This window comes from Haliotis rufescens, unplaced genomic scaffold (assembly GCF_023055435.1).
Source record: "Haliotis rufescens isolate VD_foot unplaced genomic scaffold, xgHalRufe1.0.p SCAF_26, whole genome shotgun sequence".
NCBI lineage: Eukaryota > Metazoa > Mollusca > Gastropoda > Lepetellida > Haliotidae > Haliotis > Haliotis rufescens.
The window spans coordinates 8,666,074-8,686,570 of NW_025963957.1; positions in this window are offsets into that span (position 1 = coordinate 8,666,074).

A 20,497-nucleotide genomic window follows, 5' to 3' on the forward strand; every position below is an offset into this window, starting at 1 on the left:
CCTACCAGTTTCTTTACACCGTTGATAGTAATGTTCACAGAAAAAGAAGCTATTCAGAAGGAGATAAAAACAAATGTGAACAAGTACAGAAGGAAGCAAAAGGCGATTCAGAAAGTAAACAAATGACTTTGGTAAACTTTGGTTAACAAATCCGAATGTTGTGATGGCGGGAAAATTGAAGATAGATCTCGGGTTTGTTTAAAGATGTGTAAAGTAACTGACATGTTTCAATGTCTGCTATCAGAATTTCGTGATGTTAAATCGAGCCTGCATACTAGAAAAGACAATCTGAAAAAGAATTTTGATACAAACATGGCCGAAAGAATAGCAAAACTCAATTCAGCGCAGGTAAAATGTCTGCAGTGAGAGAAGAACTACATATGAAGTTGAATGAGTTTGAAGAAAAGATTGAAATGGTTCAAAGGTCATATTCAGAGGCTGTGCAGTCATCAAAAGTGGAAGACAAACATGAAAGAATAGTCACTACCAAAGCTTACCTGAAAGAGGAGGTGAGAAAGACAACCCAAAGATGATAGAAGAATCAGTGAAAGAGCTGCTCAAGGAAGGGCTGAAAATGAGGGACATCCAGATAACAGAGGTGGATAGAAAACAATCGAAGACCGAGCATCCAGGTGTTATAGTAGCCTGTCCAGAGACTACCGACGCCAAGAAAGATGTTATTATTGTAAAGAAGGAACTGAAAAACAATGATCGTTATATGAAGGTGTACAACGAAAACCACATTCCGTTTGAAACAAGAATGTACAGAAATAACACACACAGTGAGTGAGTGAGAGAGTGAGTATGGTTTAACGACGCTTTTAGCAATATTCCAGCAATATAATGGCGGGGGACACCAGAAATGGGCTTCACACATTGTACCCATGTCGGGAATCGAACCTGAGTCTTCGGCATGACGAGCAAATGCTTTAACCACTAGGCTACCCGACCGCCCCCAAATAACATGAGAACTCTTCTCTGAGAACTAGGCAAGGAATGACTTAATGGTGACACAAAAAGAACATCTTACTAAGAAGCAAATTAATTCAACATCCTCGGGAAGTAGGAAACATCAGTAGGAGGTGAGGCTTGGCTTTTGGAATGTGGGAGGCTGGGCCACTCAGAACTGTGACAATAACTAGTTTAGAACTGTGACAATAACTAATAAAAGGTTTGGGGCTAAAACCCAAGAGCAATCTATGTGACTAGTTTCGAGCGGGTATGCTCTCATCAGACTGTTGTATATGGGGTGGGGGGGCTCCTTATATACATTTTGTGTTCCAGATGCAGTACCGGGGTAGTCTACCGGCAGGGGTGTGCCGGTGGACCGGTGGACCGGTGGAGCTAATTGCCATCGGTGGATCGTGAGTGGTATAGTCAAGACCGGTGGACCGATAGGTCGGTGTGCCGGTGGACCGGTGGACCGATGGTGGCGTCATGAGTACAGATGGGTTATCGATTGTCATGATTTTACGATCACTTCAATAAATTCTAGTTTCGAAATTTATTGTTGTGTTTTGTATGTGTTAATATCACAGTGGTCGTAGTCAGCCAAAATGCATTGGGTTTGTTGAATGTATATTTATTGGGACTGGATGTGGTCCCAATGTAGATTCATTCTGGTCACCATGGACGTCACATCCCTCTACGCTAACATACCCAACACGGAAGGCCTCCGTGCAGTAGCTCAGGCCATTAGACGCCACAAACCTGACTGGTCCATCAGCCCCACTAGCTTACTCTCTTTACTTAGACGTGTTCTATACAAAAACAATTTTGTTTTCAACAATGAACATTTTGTACAAACCAGAGGCACAGCTATGGGTAACAAATTAGCCCCATCATACGCAAACATTTTCATGGGAAAATTAGAAGAAAAACTTCTCAATAAAACCACTGATAGCCCCAACCTCTACGTCAGATTCATAGACGATATCTTCCTCATTTGGACTCTGGGCTACACTAGGTTAGAATCTTTCATCAAAGAAATGAACCAATCACATCCCACAATTAAATTCACTGCCGAATTCTCTAGAGAAAAAGTAGCTTTCCTAGTCACATGGGTCATATTCAATCAAGAAACAAATCAATTGGATTTTGACCTATATTGCAAACCCACAGATACACACTCCTATCTGCTATACACCTCCTGCCACCCACGATACATCAAAGTCAAGGGACCATACAGTCAATTCCTCCGACTCAAAAAGATATGCAGCTCGCAATCACAATATGAGTTCCACAGCAACAATCTATTTAAGTATTACCTCAACAGAGGCTATCCAAAGAAAATTCTCTTGGACAATGAAACAAAAGCCAACGCCAAAGAGAGAACATCCCTCTTAACACAAAAACAGACACCCTCCAAAGACACTAAACCAGTGATCTTTATCACAGATTACAACCCCACTGCACTCAAGGTTAGCTCCATCATTAAAAAATCCTGGCACCTACTCCTAGGATCAGACACTTGCAAAGACACCTTCCGAGTCCCACACATCACTGCATACAGGAAAAACCGCACTCTCAGAGACATCCTCATGAGAGCAGCAATCACCTATCCTCCAGTCAAACCACAAATCAGTGGCCGAACGATGCCCAATTTAGATCATAGCTGTCACAAACAGGCTTGCAAAATCTGCACAAATATGAAATGGGTCAACACCTTCAATAGCCACACAACAGGAAAAAAATATAAATGCCATCCGCATTTCACTTGCAAAAGCAGAAACATAATCTACCTGCTTAACTGCACCAAATGTGGCAAACAATATGTAGGTGAGACCAAACAACACTTCTGTATTAGACTCAAAGAACATTTTGCAGATATAAACCACCAAAGGGACAAACCCGTCGCAAACACTTCAATTCCGTAGGACACTCAACCAGAGACCTACACTATCAAATCATACAACAGCTCAAAACAGACCCTGAGTCAGCTCAGAGCACGGCCAAGCGCCGGTCCATTGAACTTAAATGGATCTTCGATCTCAAAACCATCCTACCGCAAGGCATGAACGATAAGATCTAATCCTGGAATTCCCCAACCCACTCACCTATTCTGTGACAATAACTAGTTTAGAACTAATGTTGTGACTGATTTTAACTTCGATATTTTTAGCTTTGTGTGAAACCTTTTTAAGGAATAATGACGTGCTTAATACTCCAGGAGTTACATGGTATGGGCATAATAGAAAATTACTACATGCTAGGGCTAAAAGGGGGTCATGTGGTGTGCTGTAACAAATAAGCTTTCTTCAGATTGTCTCTTTGTTTGTGTATCTCACCTACTCCCCAAGGGTTCAACTAGATATATTGATCCCGATGTATTTTTTACTCGAAGATGTATACACATACCAGAATGATGAATGTTCCGATTCCTCTAACTATGTAGAAAATGTAGATGTAATCCCTGATCACGAGGTTATAGACTTTGTGTCAAACTCTCATGGTGAGACTATGATAGACTTCCTTGTAGATGGAAATATGTGTATGCTTAATGGCAGAGTTGATGAAAATCAGTTTACATCAGTCTCGTGTAAAGGCAGCGCAGTTTTTGTACCACATGAGCAGTTTCACCAAGTTAACGACTTTAAGAATTATCTATGTCTGATGTCACTAATATGTTGAATATGGAGGGAAATGTAAAAGCACCTGATCATTCAATATTAGAAGCTACAGTGATATCAGCTGATAATGTTCCAGCTTAATTATAACAAGACATCTTAACAGGAGGCCAAACCAATATCTATCAATAGACAGAGGTATGCAGTAAAAAATCTCCCACAGAATTTCCTTAATAATGATGATATCTCTCAGAAGATTCAACACACAATTGAGAAGATTGAAGAATCCCTGAACACACAAGCAGATATAGATAGTGCAACTGTTTTGACCTTGAGAGTGGTGAGATGAGAGACAAACTAAAGAAGATAAATAATAAGAATCAACAACCATTAAATAAATCTCAATACAAGCCTTACTGGAGCTCAGGGCTTCAAGATTGCTGGACTGAAGTGTGTATGTCAGAAAAGAAATAGTTGTCATGTAGTGGCAACAAGAATGACAGACATATATATAAACAGCACTACCAAGACAGGAGGAAACAATTTGACAAGTTGTTGAGGAAGGCCAAAAGACATTATCAACTACAACAAGAGGAACTTCATAGAAGAAAATAAGTAAATTGGGAATTTCACAAGAAAGGAAATCTTACATTCCTATGGAAGTTTATGATGAAAATAATGATGAAGTTAGTGACCATAATTCTGTACTTAAGAAGTGGTTTGATGTGTATAATAATCACCTCAATAATGATGTAAAAGGACATTTCCATGAAGAATTTTATAATAACATCTCCACAGAATCATCCATGTACCACATGCATAATGTAGATATGAACGATGTTGATTTTAATAAACCCATTACCTATGAAGAAATTGAAAAATCTGTTTCTTCACTGAAGAATGGAAAGGCTATGGGATTGGATGATATACCAGCTGAAGTGATCAAGAACCCCCACTGTGTCAGACTCCTACACAAGATAATAGCATACTGTTTTGAACATTCAGTTACACCATCTATATGGTATTGACTAATTAACCCTATACCTAAGTCTGGTGCTGACTTGTATGACCCACTAAGTTACCGGGGCATTGCTATTACATCTATTCCAACAACGTATATAGCAATATACTTAATCAGAGACCACAGAGATGGCTAGAGGAAACTAATCATCTAGCAGATAAGCAAAATGGATTCCGTCCCCAAAGAAATTGTTTTGAACATTAATACAGTCTTTGTAATCTGATCAATAACAGGAAACTGAAGAAGCTTGATACATTTGTATGCTTTGTTGACCTGTAGAAGGCATTTGATACAATTAATAGGAACTGCTTGTGGTACAAATAGCTAAAAATAGGAATAAATGGGAAAATATTCAATGGTATCCATTATCTATACGAGGATGTACAGTGTCATGTTAATGTCAATAATCACTATAAAGCCTCATTCCCAGTGTCTTTAGGTGTAAAACAAGGCTGTAAATTATCTCCTGCTTTGTTTTCTATTTATATCAATGACTTTGCTGAGCAGGTTAATCACTATAGTGTGGTGTACAAATAGAAGACACAATGTTATCACTACTACTATATGTATATGCAGATGATATCACCTTAATTGCACCAAATGAAGACTCGCTACAGAAAACGTTAAATGTTTTGTGAGAGTGGTGTCATAAATGGAGATTATTAATTAATCCAAGCAAAAACAAGATCAGGCATTACAGATCTAACTCATGTTCTGCCACTGATTTTCAGTTTAAGTGTGGAGATAATTTGAGTCTAACAAACAGCTATAGATATAATGGACTGTGAATATTTGATGATTTAAATATGAAAATATCAGTTAAAGAACTGTGTAAAGCTGCTAGTATAGGCCTGTCTGCTGTTTATCTGAAGTTTAAAAGTGCTGGTGTACTGTTTTCATAAAGTGCGAGTTGGATATATAAGTATTGTGCCTAATTATGAACTTGGGCAGTGATGACAATGATATACATGGTGAAACACGGTCGCGCTCACGGTTTTCCTCCAGGCACAGAGGACCACCTGCCTATTGGTCAGATTATGTAGTTGACATGAATCATGAATTTGATGAAATAATGACCACACAATCAGAAATAAGTGTGGGAAGTGCACGTTCTACTAGTTCGTCTGTCAAGACTAAGTGATAAGCAAACTGCTGAACTTGAGACAGTAAAACGTAAACATGAACTTGATGAACTTAAGAAGCAGTTAGAAGAAGATAGAGATATAGCTGTTCACATTAAGCATATGGAGGATGAAGCGTCTGAAACTAGACATGAGTTAGAGAGATTGGAGAAGGGTATCAAGAAAGAGAAGGCAAGTAGGATGACACAGGTTGCTATAGAAAGAAACTTAAGAGAAGCTGAGAATAGGTATAAAGAAGTTAATTTCATCAATGATTGACCGTGGTGATAGGATAAAGGAGCCAGCAGTCAGTGAGACATCCTATCCCAGGGAACGTAACACTGAGGTAACATACCCTGCGCAGTTAACTGACCAAGGTGAACCAACTACTGATGGACATGTCAAGCATGAAATTGAACATTCATATGTAGACCATAATCACACTCTCCGTCCAACTGCTGATGTGTTTGCACCGGGACAGAATAAGGATTCCCATGTCAATCTATCACCTGCTATTGTATCTCAGCCCACACTTGCTTCAGATGTTCCCAGTGTTGAATTGCCCATGAATGCAATGCTGATTTCATCTGTGTATGGAATTCCTAAACCTACTCTACCAGAATTCAAGAGTGGTAAGGAACGAGACTTTATCTTACTGAAGCTGGCACTTGAGACACAAGTTGATGTTCATCCTCACCTGACTGAAACTTACAAGTATCAACTATTATTGGATAAACTGTGTAATAAACCAAGACAGCTTGCCAAGGCCTTCATGTTTCACCCTACTCCTTACACAACAGCTGTGCAGGAGTTGCAACACACATAAGGTAGTGCGGGCCAACTGATTCAGAGTGAGATAAGTTCCTTGCTTAACAGTCCACCAATTAGGTTTGGAGTTTATGATACCTTTGAGAACTTTGCCTTATATATATGTTGTATATAGTACTTTTCACCTATTGTAAGTGCATTCAGTTAAATTTTGCATCCCCTGTGTAATAAATTCCTTGTTTTCAAGGGTGTAAGTAAATACATGTTGAGTGTCTCGTCCACGGTCTAAGGGAAATCACTCTGACAGTCCTCTGAAAGAGGTGCCTCTTAGCGCACTGTCAAATAGAATGCGCTTACTCATTGGCTGATGAATCTTTGTCAGCAATGTTTTATGAAACATAAACTGATGTGACCCAAATTCTTTGTTGTTTTCAGGTAGGTATGATACTTAACAGTCAAGACAAGACCACAACATATGTAATTATGTAGATAAGAACATGTAGATTTGAAATAACCATATTTGGCTATATAGGTAATGTTGTAATTAGATAATTACTTGCTTAACGATAACGCTGCGCTGTGTTCATGGACGACATGGTAGTGAAGGACAGTCAAGGTCATTTGTCCTTTTAGTACTCACACAGATATATATGATGTGTATCGCTGTCAAACATGTACACACACTCCTCAGGCAATGTTTTCAAGCAAAAGTTTGGATAAAAAGCACTATTTGTCCACACCTCGCTGATCGTTCATATTTGAGGACCTCCAACATTTTCATGTACATCATTTAGCTTACTTTCGTTGTATATTTTGTAATAACACACTTCAAGCATATAGCATAATCATTGTAAATATAACTTTTCTGCATTAAAACATCATAATTGAGCTGAACCAATATAAGTTACAGCACATCCTATTTCATTGCATAGCATCTGTCTCAGTTAGAGGGAGGTAATTCTTGTTGTCTTGTTTACACACTGATTTTACGACACTTCACAATGTAATGCAGTTTGACTCTATACTTGTTTATAACATAATCTGTGTAATTTCTTAGTTTTCATTTGTAATAACAAACTAATGGGAGTATAATTCATTAAGGTATAATTTTCACACAGGACATTTGCCAAATATATAATTAGTTCACTTTTATAGAGTATTTGATGATTTATGCAATGTTGTAATACAGTATGGAAAATTAGCATCTTATTGGTGTTATGGTTACTATTAATGCATGGATTTATCTTTCATGGTTTCTTGTAAGTTGATATTAATGTTATCAACTAGTTCCATTGCAAGTTGTGTTGATGGGTCTTGTCATCTAATGTTGACATTGAAAATATAAGTAACCAAGAACTAGTTTGGTATTATAATACTTGATTGTATGCCTAGTATAGTTAATGAGTGTTGATAGTTTATCCGTTGCGCCACACCAAGTTGAAAACTTGAAGCATAAACATGATGTATATTTGTCAGCCATGCTTTATGAAACATAAACTGATGTGACCCAAATTCTTTGTTGTTTTCGGTTGTCAATCTGAGCGATTGTGACCTGGGTAACAAAGACAGTCGTTCGTTGGGATGTTGAAATCCATGCAGAGTGGAGCTGAACTGTATTGTGCTTCACATGTGTCAACTCTGATCACCAAGCTTCCCCATGGGATGCGTGATAACTTTACAGAGTACTGTATCAAACAGGGACTGTATGATTCTGGTTCTAATGCAACATACAATTTGACCCACCTTGACCAGTGGTTACAGCTAAAATCAAGGGCCAAGATATCATCTCATCAAGCAGTGCCTAGGAGTGACTCCATGAAGTCTGATAAGCGAATGTCTCGATGTACAGTTGTCTCCAGCCAACAAAGTAAGGAAACAAGTTCTGTGTCAACATTCTACACTCAACAAAATGGTTTCGAATGGCAGACAACAGGGTCAACAGGTCAAGGTCAAACCAAAGTACAAGGGCTACTGTCCTAAATGTATATCAGCTGATCATTTTCTGAATACGTGCCCAGAGTTTAAGAAGCTTTCTGATCTGGAAGTTGAATCTTGGTTGAGAGATCAATGTTTTCGATGTGCAAGAAAACATAAACCAGAGGACTGTAACCTAGACACCATGTCAACTATGTACCGAGTTGCATCTTACTGCCCTACATGATGCATGCAGACATATGACTGCAAAGGAGGTGATGTTTTCAAAGACCTCTTTCTGTCTGCACACGTATATCTTGATCAGCCATCCAAGCCCTTTAGTACCATGTTAAAAGTGGTCGAAGTTACTTTGTACGGTCAAGGCTGAAGCTTGAATGCTTACGCAATCCTTGATGACGGATCTCACAGAACCATGATTCTTGAATCCGCTGTGAATTCTCTTGATCTTTTGAGAAACCAGATACCATTTTGCTTACAACAATTCGGCGTGAGCCATATCTGTGCAGTGGACAGTCTGTGAATCTTCAGGTATCTGCAAAGGATATGCCAGAAACAAGATACAATGTGCTAAATGCCTTCACATCAAGCAACATGTCTTTATCTGAATATACATACCCAGTAGCTGAAATCCAGAAACAGTGGGCACATATCAGAGACTTGAACCATATTGACAATGCTCAACCAGGCATTCTGATTGGTTCAGACTTGGCCGAACTGATTGTACCTCAAGAGCCAGTTAGAAGTGGACCAAGTGGTTCTCCAATCGCTGGCATACCAGAGAAGGCTGGTCACTACAAGGAAACACACAATGTACAGCAACAAGTTAGGACCCAAACAGTATTATTCACTGAGGTGGAATCTACTAGTCTCATGAGTGATGTTCGGGCATTGTGGAAAATGGATGTGATGCCTTATCTGAAGAAGGATGTGATAAGGTCCAAGCAGGATAACCTTACCATACATATTTTAGAAACTGACACTCAAAGAGTGGAAGTGAATGGTGTTTATCGATACGCAACTCCATTGTTGAGATTTGATGACACACTGTTTGAGGCTGCAAAAGAAGATATGAACCCAACACTTCAACGTATGGAGCGCCGTTTACTGAATCATCCAGCAAGGGCAGAAATTCACAGTGATCTTGTTCACAACTTAGTTGATGCTGGGCTAGTACAAGTTATTAGTGACGAGGAAGACAGGAAGACTTCTGAGTCATGGTACATTCCTAATCATGTTGTGGAACAAAATGGTAAACACAGGTTGGTGTTTAATTGCTCTTATGAACATGATGGTAAAAATCTCAACAAGAAATTGTTACCTGGACCACAGTTGGGACCATCCCTACTGGGAGTTCTTTTGAGACTTTGACAGCATTCTGTTGCCATTGCTTCGGACATAAAGGCTATGTTCCATCAAGTGCGACTTTTGCCGAGGGACAGATCACTTCTTCTTTTTCTGTGGCTTGACATGAGATGTCATGGTGAACCAGACATTTATGAATGGCAAGTACTGCCATTTGGAACAACGTGCAGTCCAGTATGTGCTACTTATGCCCTACAGAGGCATGTAAAGAACCACAGGTCGGGCAAAGAACATGTCAAGAGATCTGTTATGGAGGCTTTCTATGTCGACAACTGCCTGGACAGTGTGCCAACTAGCAAAGATGCTAGAAACTTGTTCCATGATATTGGGAATCTGTTGGATGATGGAGGATTTCATGTTCGACAGTGGACCAGTAATGATGCTGTTGTGCAAGATGTCCTATCCGAGGACTGTTCAGATTTGAGTGAGATGTGGTTCAACAGGGGTGGAGATTATCAGTCGGAGAGAACTTTAGGTTTGTTGTGGTACATCAATACTGGTGAGCTGGGTTACAAGCTGAAGCTAACAGAATATGCTTCACTGACCTTGAGAGTGATTAATCACATACTTGCAAGCCGATACGATCCTATTGGATTTTTGGCGCCTTTGTTAGCCGTAGCTAAGTGTATTGTTCAGGACCTGTGGGCTGTTAAGAGAGACTGGGATGCAACTATTGAACAAGGTGTCCTATATGACAGATGGATGACTTTGTAGTTGCAGCTTCCAAATGTCAGTGAAGTGCGACTTCCACGTTGTTATGCTACATTGACAACTGACCCTAAAGGAACAATGCGGGAAATTCATATTTTCTGTGATACGTCTGAGCAGACATATGGAGCTGTTGCATAGATGAGGACTGTTGATGATGGTGATGTTCATGCATGTATGCAAGCATGTATGCGAGTCGCACCAAAGCGCCAGTTGTCCATGCCCCGATTGGAGTTTTGTGCAGCTCTTGTTAATGTTAAGAGCTCAATTGTTAGATGTATTGTCCAGTGTACTTACATTGCCAATCCACAGAATCATGCTTTGGACAAAAACAGTATTGACATGGATCAAGTCTGACTCTTGTCGTTATAGGGTAATTGTGGGAACACGTGTTGCGGAGACACAGACCCTTACTGAATCCTCTCAGTGGTGTTACATCAACACTGCATCCAGTACAGCAGATGACTTGAAAGGCAAGAAATTGATAGATATAAGTGATGATCAATCCCGATGGAGAAATGGTCCTACCTTCTTACATCTATCTTCTGACCAGTGGCCTATTGAAATTCAGCCAGACACTGTAAATGATAGTGAAGTGAAAAAAGGTGCATGCTATCTGTAATGAATGTTGATCTACCTGTTGATCCCAACAGTTGTACAGATTGGAATGATCTCATCACCAAAACTATGCAGGTGCTTCATGGGGCGGCTGATGATGCTGACACCAGAATTCAAACTGAAATGAATCGAGATTACTGCATTAGAATCTAAAGCATGCCATGACCCAAATCCTCATAAAGGAGTATGATGAAAGACTTAAACACTGTGGACCTGAACGAGTGCTTTAGGAAATGAGGAGAACTTTCTGGACCATACATAGAAGGGAGGCAATTCGCAAGAATCAACGCAAGTGCAGAACATGCCAGAAATGGAGAGGCAAGCCAGAAGCTCCCAAGATGACAGATTTGCCATCAGCACGACTTCAATTATTCAAGCCAGCTTTTTATTCAACTGGAATTGACTGTTTTGGCCCTCTGACTGTGAAGGTTGCTTGGAGATTAGAAACGAGATGGGGCATTTTATATGATGTGTATACAACATTATACTCTGCCCTAGTTGAACCAATACTGTTTTATGCTGCAGATGTGTTGGATGGTAATGTACACAGAGAAATTCAGTTCATCCAGAATAAGTCATTTCAAGTAATCTCGTAGCTGCAAAGAGTCATGTGGTACCTCCTAGAGCAGTCAGTATTCCAAGAATGGAATTGCTTGCATCTATCATTGGAGTTAAACTTCTCAATGCTGTTGTAAAAACCTTGACTCATCCATGAGAATACAAATCCTAGTCAATGGAGGTAAGTCCCCTCTCAACTGAACACTGCAGATATTGTCAGCAGAGGTGCTCAAGTTCAAACAGGAAATGGTTTAACAGTCCTGACTTCAACTGAAATTGATTGCCCAAAACAAGTTGTTGACTTCAGTCGCTGTGATGGACTTGAAAGACTAATTCCTCATTAGAGTTGATGACGTTGTGATTGTAGTGTATCCGAACACACCTCGTGGTTGTTGGCCTCTTGGCAGGATAGTGAAAATATTTCCTGGACAGGATAGTCATGTTTGAGTTGTTGAAGTTCAAGTTGGCATATCAATTCTGGACACAGCTTCAGACTCAACAGCATTAATAGCTGCCAATGAATCAGTAAAAACGACTGTTTCAAGGTCATGTTTATCCACCCATGTCAATGCTTGTAGAACTGCTACAAGTTCTGCTGCAATACCGAAATGTAATCATGAAGTCTGAATCAGCAGATAGTATAATCAGGGGTCAAGGGGCGTCAGTATAAATGTGTGTAAAGTCTGCATAGCATCCTTGTATAAAATCCTCAGAAATTGCTCTCACTATGTTTGGAATCATATTCTTCTTTACAATGGATAACATAACAGATTCCTGGCATGAGGAGAAGCCAAGGAGCAGTTTGAGAAGCATCTTCCCGAAGCAAGAGAGTTAACTGACTTTAAAAGTCCAGTTTCCACCCTTGCCGAACTAGGCTGGAATAACTGGGCTCTATCGTAGCGCCACCAGTGGCTATTACCAGTCTTGTCCCCTCTAAGCCTATGGACCAATGAGTCTCCACCTCTCATATCACTTGCGTTTGCTTCACCCAAAATGGTGGCGCCCAGTCAGGATGATCTGATCGATAATCAAGATCTATAATGTGATAAAATAGGTCTTACATCGCGAAATGCATCAAATCACGTGAGCACCTTGATTAAAAACATGAGATGAAAACATCTGCTGACAATGAGTTAGCGGTGCACATGCTTTGTAAATCCTCCAATCGACCGAAATCTGCACGATAGTTTACGAACCGTACTTAGATTTCGGTGCGCGATTTTTATTGGACTGTGCATAGACTCGTTAGTCCAGCCAAAATGTAACTCTGTAACACCAGCCTAGTTCGCAAGGGTGGAAACTGGACTTTTATAGTCAGTTAACTCACTTGCCTCGGGAAGATGTTTGAGAAGGTGGTGATGGATCCACTGGATTCAAGTGACAAACTCCATGTTGTGCCAATGTCTGAATATTCAAGCCAAACGGAATCTTGAAATGAGACCAGGCACACATGACATACTCGACACAGTCATTCAATATATCAGTAACTGAATTACACCTCATCTTCAGGAAGTATTGGAGTGATATCTGTTGACGTCGAGGGAACAAGGGCATGCCGGAACACTCAGCCTGAAGAGCTGAGACTGGAGTTGTTACAAATACTTCGGTACAAATTCTTTGAGCTCTAGACGGAATACAATCAAGTTAAATGAGGTGGCTTTTAGAAGCAGACATGAATATTTGGCAGCCATAGTCAAGTCTTGATAGGATAAGTGCTTTATATAGCAATAACATGGTAGATTTATCAGCTCCCAATTGAGTTTTGGACACACACTTCAATAGATAAACTGACTAGTGGGGGCTTCACCAGTAGATAGGTAGCTATGGGAAGCAATAGTAATTGTTACTAGTTTCGCGCGGCTTGCGCTCATCAGACTTATTGCTTAGGGGTGTGTGCATCCTTAAATACCTAAATAAACCGGCGGGGTCGTTAATTCCATGATGTGTAAGCCTGTCATTGGTTATTATGACGGATAAGCGGTGTGTTATTGTAGTGACACGCCGTTAGTGGGTCGCCGGTGGTGTGGCGTAACATGTAGTTGCCGGTTTTGGCGATTTACTGGTGCCCCTGCGAATAGGTGGTCGCCGGTGGTTGTATATGGCTTTGTGACTGTTTGATGCATTTATAGACCGGTGGGTCGCTAGTTTGAGTATGCTTGTCGTACCAAATTGTTGTTTTGGTCGCCGGTGTTATTACCGGATATATTAAGGTGGCCTGGGTAGGTCGCCTGTGGCGGTGGTTAGTGGTTGCCGGTTTGTGAAAAGTGACCGGCGGCTCGCCGGTTTTTATCAGATGTCTATTTGGTTGTGAGGGTCCTTAGTAGAACACTGATTTGTTCTAAGTGACACAGTTATTTTTAGCAAAGCTATTTTAGTCAAGGATGCGAAATTGTATCCTTGGTGAACATAACTGATTTTAGTTGTTCAACATTGTATGTTGTAAGTGTCATACTGGACATAAGGAAAACGAGGGGGTGGAATAAAAGGTGAAATAAACACGTTTTGTGGTTTTATTATTTGACAAAAGAGATAGAATTGTACAAATAATGAGTCCAGAGTTGGGTGAGAAGGACATCGGTGGGGCACACTAGGTGAATCACAAACGGGCTGTTGAGTGTGCCAGTCACTGGTAGCTGGAACCGACAAGGTCAGTAGCATGCTGGTATTGATAATGTCCGTATGGGTGGCTCCAGGTCGGAGTTCCCTGAATTCTTCCAAAATGGTATCTAGTTCAGCGGCGATGTTACCGGCTTGGGTTTTTGAGGTGTTCCTGGTTCAGTTGAGGGAACACCTACCACGGTTCCGTGTCCAGGTCGCCTCCTGCAATGACGTAATTGTCCCATTTAGTGAATGGTGGCACCGGTATCCAAGGAAATGGAAAACGATGGATAGTGGTGTAGGATTTTGCACTCACGTTACTGTTGTGGCAGGACTGTCCTCCGGATTTCTTGATTAGATAGTCGCCCGTTGTGTAATTGGCCTCCAGGTAAGGTCCATGTATACGTTTAACGTGTGCCCTTGCATCGTCGGGCCTTTTGAAGGATTTAGTGCAGATTGTGCACTCGATACGGATGGAAGAGTGGGTGGCGCTGAATTGGCGGTGCAAACTATCCCTTTGGGTATAGATTTCCCACATGCAGCGCAAGAGTGTAAGTCCGACATCTTAATAGGCTGATTGTTAACAGACGATAGACTGTAATCGTCATTACGTGATGACGTCACGTAGCCGGGTTATGTTGGTGTGATTGTGACGTCACAATGCGTTATTGGCATTGTTGTGTGACCGGCGTGTGCTGGAAGTGTCGACTAAGAATGGGGCTGATTTATCAGAAAGTAAAACAGCAAGTTGACCAAAGGGGGGAATAATCAGCCAACCATTCTGTCATTGAGACCGTGCGGGTGGAACGTTTTTAGCTCAAATATCCACCTCAGTTCGAGTGATCTCCTCTTAACTGTGGTTTCAGTGGACTCAGGGTTTTCCTTGAGCTGTTCTATGATGTTATATCTAACATCTTTGGTGCTGTGATCATCACTATTAAAGTGATTGGCTACAGGTTTGTCTCTCTTGTAGCTGATGTCTGCAAAGTGTTCTTTCAGTCTGGTCTGAAATTCTCTTTTGGATTCCCCGACGTATTGCTTCTTGCATTTGTTGCAAGTAAGCAAGTAAACTATGTTTTTACTTGTACATTTAAACTTGTGGGTTTTGAATGTTTTGCCTAATGTCGAGCTGCGGAACATATGTGTTTTGCTTAAGGAATTTCAAATCTTGCATCCTTCTCTTTTGCAACTCTCATTTACGAAGTCGACTACCTTGCCGCTAATTTGCGGTTGGGTGGGTTGGTAGTTTAATACTGTCCTGACTAGGTAATCCTTGATTGTAGGATTCCTTCTGTAGGCCGAGACATGGGGAATTGAGAAACAACTTTTGAAAGTGTCAGAACCGGTGAGTAGATGCCACCGGTTTCTGATGATTTCACTATTAAATTTGAGCTCATTATTAAAAAAGCTGATAAAGGTTCGGCAGTAGTAATACAGAACACTACTGATTACATCAAAGAGACAGAAAGACAGCTCTCTGACACTAAGTTCTATGTCAAATCAGACCATGATCTCACAGAAAGATTTTCTGAAATTGTTGCCAAGGAACTAACCAATCTGTTCCTTAAAGAAGAACTATCACACAAATGTTTTACGGGACTCTTACCGCAAAACGCAAAAGCAGGTAGATTTTACCTGCTCCCCAAAATACACAAATGTTTATTACCAGGAAAAATACCGGGCCGTCCCATCATCAGTGGGAATGGCACACCTACTGAAAACATCAGTAGCTTTGTAGACGAACACATCAAAGCATTTGTCAGCAAATATCCCAGTTACCTCAGGGATACAACACACTTCATACAGAGATTAGAATCACTCAATCTCCCCAACAACCGAGACATCATGCTGGTTACTATGGATGTTACCTCGCTGTACACTAACATTCCAAACGGCGAAGGTCTAAGAGCCGTTGCACAAGCCATTCGTTAGTTTAAACCAGATTGGCAACTCTCGCCCACCGGTTTACTCTCTCTCTTAAAAATTGTCTTACACAATAACAATTTTGTGTTCAATAACCAACATTATCTACAAGTTGGAGGCACAGCTATGGGGATGAAAGTCGCCCCGTCCTACGCCAACATTTTTATGGGAGAATTGGAAACTCAACTCCTATCTGGGTACCATGATAAGCCGGACTTTTACGCCCGATTTATTGACGACATTTTCATGATTTGGACACTAGGAGAAACCCGCCTAGCTGCATTTATTAACTTTCTTAATAATGCACACCACTCCATTAAATTCACCGCAGAATTTTCCAGGAATAAAGTGGCCTTCTTGGACATGTGGGTTTCTTTCAACTAAAAGGAATGCAAACTGCAGTTCACTTTATACAACAAACCCACGGACACACACTCCTATCTGCTGTACACGTCTTGTCACCCCAGTCATATCAAAACGAAAGGGCCATTCAGCCAATTCCTGAGACTCAAGAGAATCTGCTCTTCTGAATCAGATTATGACACACACAGTAGAAATCTCATTAACTACTACCTCAAAAGGAGCTACCCCAATAAGACACTACAACAAAACAAATCCCGGGCAGACGCCTGCAAAAGAGAATCACTCTTAGCAACCAAACCTAAACCTGCTCCAAGTAAGTAAGTCTCTCAACCAATTAAACTCTATGGAGTTTAGACTTTGATGCAACATCTAGGTTATGGCCCTGTAGAAATGACTCGACCTTTGAAGGAATTTTACAAGTGATCATTTTTGCTACTGATTTTGACTAGGATATTTTGAAACCCCATTTTGAACACCAGACAGAAACTATGTCTAAACATTTTTCAATTGATTATATACTGAACTGAAAGTTACCAAATCATCTCAAGAACAAACTATCATGTGCAAATCAACATTCAAAGGAAGATTGGTGAAAAAGTCGTTGATAATGATGTTAAAGAAAACTGGGCTAATTACACTTCCTTGTAGAGTACCATTATCTATAATGTGCACGCCAGACAGTTCTGTGCCAATACACACCTGAATGACCCATTCAGACAGAAATGATTGTATCCATCTAAACATATGACCTGTTATACCAATCTTTTGCAATTTGAAAAGCAACCCTTGTCACCAAATCTTATTGTAAGCCTTTTCAATACCAAGAAATACTCACAACCTGAGTTTCTGTCTGTAGTCTTACAAATGTAGCTGATCAGTACATAAGTGACCTTTTCCAAACCCTGATTGGATTCTGAAAAAGAGCTCATATTTCTCAAGATAATAAGTCAAGCGTTTGGTAACTTTTCTTTCAATAATTTTACATAAATTTGAGATAAGGGAAATTGGCTACATGATGCTGGTAGTGAGGGATCTTCTCCTGGTTTTGGTACAGGTATAATAACTGCGTGTCGCCAAGCCTTGGGAACATCCCGAATGACAGCACAGATCCAGAAAGCTCGTGAATAACATCAAGAGCAGAATCAGGCATATTCTTCAACATCTCATAACACAAGTTATCTAACCAGGAGAGGAGTTGTGAGCTTCAGAAATTGTGTAAATGGTGTACTTAAATCTTAATTAACATCAGCTACAGCCAATTAAATATTTGGCATAAACTGTTTTTAGAACTGCTTACATTTGTAAACTGTTCTACCGACCTGTTAGCTTTCTGACTATTCGTCACTAAGTTGCCAGTTAAGTCATAGCAGGAATAGGAGATCTGTTATTTGTGACACTAATCATCTTTATTCCTGACCAAATGGACTTTATTGGGGTCAACTTATTCATGGTAGACATGAACAACCGCCAACTTGAACATTTGGTACTCCTAAAAATGTGTTGAAACTCCACACACTTATTTCTGGAACACAGCCAAATGACATACGAGTGAGGTGTGGCATCCCTTATTGTCAGCTTTTTTCCTTGCCCTGCTGGCCTTTTCACATTACTAATTCCACCAGTGTTTGGGGACTAAGACTGGATGTTTATTTGATACATTCACAGATAACATTCCAATGGATGCCTCCCTTATTTCAACAATCTGTTTAGTAATATGTCCATTGAAGATATCAACTCATTGAGTAAGTCAAGAGTGATATGTTTATCCCACAGAGACGAAAATTCAAACCAATTTTTCTTTTTAAACTTCCATCTAGGTACCTGGTTATTACATGACTGCAGTGGACTCACCTGAGTTTCTGGGAAATGATCACTACCATGAGCATCATCTTGGAAAACACCCCAGTTGCACTTATTTGCCAATGAAGAGGAAACCATAGATAGATCTAAAGGAGTCAAAGGTCGATATTACAAGATCCATTCTGGTTATTTTTCCGTTATTCAGGATAACTAACCAAAGTTCAACAAACACACTTGACTTCTTTGACATGACAATACAACTAACCCTGAACTGAGTGAATTAGTTTATTATGTGAAGATACCAAGGACCCTTTTTCCAACTCATGCAAGTCCACAGCGACAGTTTCACTGTACTCAGTTGCCTATGTAAAACCAACAACAGGTCTTGTACAATGGTTTTCTATCCAGATGGCGTATCTCACACTTCTCCACAATCTTGAGCACAGTAACAGTCTCATTGTCACTTGCACCTGCACTTTACAACAACTTTTTCAATCTCTCTGCAGAAGCATGGCCAAATTGTTTGTGAAGATTTAACAGTAGCTTTTTTTGTCTTCTACTTTCATGGTCTTATTGACACCAAGATTGCTTCAGTTTATACCATATGATTGTCATCAAATTCATTTCTGCACAAAATATATTCATACAATAAGGTCCACCACTGAATGTGAAGTTCAAAACCACAGGATTGTCAAACATCATCACCTTGGATCAAATACAGTTCCAGCTTTTGCTAAGGAGAAGTCTATAGCTATAGCATCTATAAGCAGTTTCTCTAATGACTTCTCTTGACTTGGAACTGTGCTCACACATTTCATTTGCTCTCAAGCTGCATTAGAAAATCAAACCAACTTTCACCACAAAACTATCAGAGAACAAGTTGTATCCATAACAGCAGATCCTTGTGATTCAACTACAAATATTTCAAAATCTGTTAGTTGTTCACTTACCCTGTCCACAAGGTAATGTTACAATGTTAAATATCTTCACAAACATGTGAACCTATGCCATTATCCCTTCGTTTTAGTCTTAGGAAAATGACGGCATCTTCTGGCAGCCATCTTGTACATTATACTCGTTGAAGTAAAAGCATGTTGAAAATATTGGAAGTGTTTTGGTTGTTGTGCCTTGCCCATCTTATCCAGGGTACCTTCCCATCTAAGAAACAGACTAATATCAAGGACACCAAATACTACCTCAATGTGGCATCCATTGCCAAAGATGGCTGCTTGTTGTGCCTCAGAATGAACCACTGGCTCCTGCAAGGGAAGTATCATCATACCTCGGGAGGTTCTTGGCAGCATTTTGACAGCACTCCATTTACAATTAGACCACCAATCAACTAAAGCTTGTTGTCCACCATTTTTTCTATACCCTTGACATGGACAAAGTCACTGATCGTGTCACTACAAGTGGTCACTATTGCTCATCCCTGTCCAAGATGCCCCATGGCCTAGAAAAGCAATCAACTAGTGATCCCCCAGAAGCTGTTGGTCCCCTATTTGCTTCAGATGGTATGAAAAGAGAATGACAGTTGGTTCTTGTGGAAAGAGAATGTGTAACATCCTTCACTGCAGCATGCATGATAACAGATGAACACCATGAGACCCTGCGTAATGCGCTCATCCAGTTGTGCATCCAACCCGAGCCCCTGACTGGACCCACAAGTGTCATACAGGTTGACCCAGCCCCAGGCTTCACATCTCTCTTTAATGATCGAATATTGAGGCGTCTTGGTTTGTGCTTGTAGATTGGTAGAGCAAAGAACTGCAACAAGAATCCAGTTGCAGAGCATGCCATTTAAGAGCTTGAACACAAACTCTGTTGATGGGTCCACATAGCTGACACTTGCTGTAGCTGCTGCCCGACTCCATTCTCAAAGGTGTCTCTCGTCCTGGGAAATGTTTACCCAATCACAGACTCCTATCTCAGATATGGATATAATACTGTGGGAGATCTTGTATATCTATCTCAAAACTTATGGCCACAAGTCACACAGGTGTAAGAGATACCTTGTCAGCTCAAAAGAAGGGGCTTGGTGCAACATTCACAAATGAGTGGGTTCACAGCTTTGGAGCATATCATACCATATCATAAGTTGTCGGACTGTAATAAGACACCTTGTCAAGATGTTGAGATTGCTAGTGTGGTTCAAG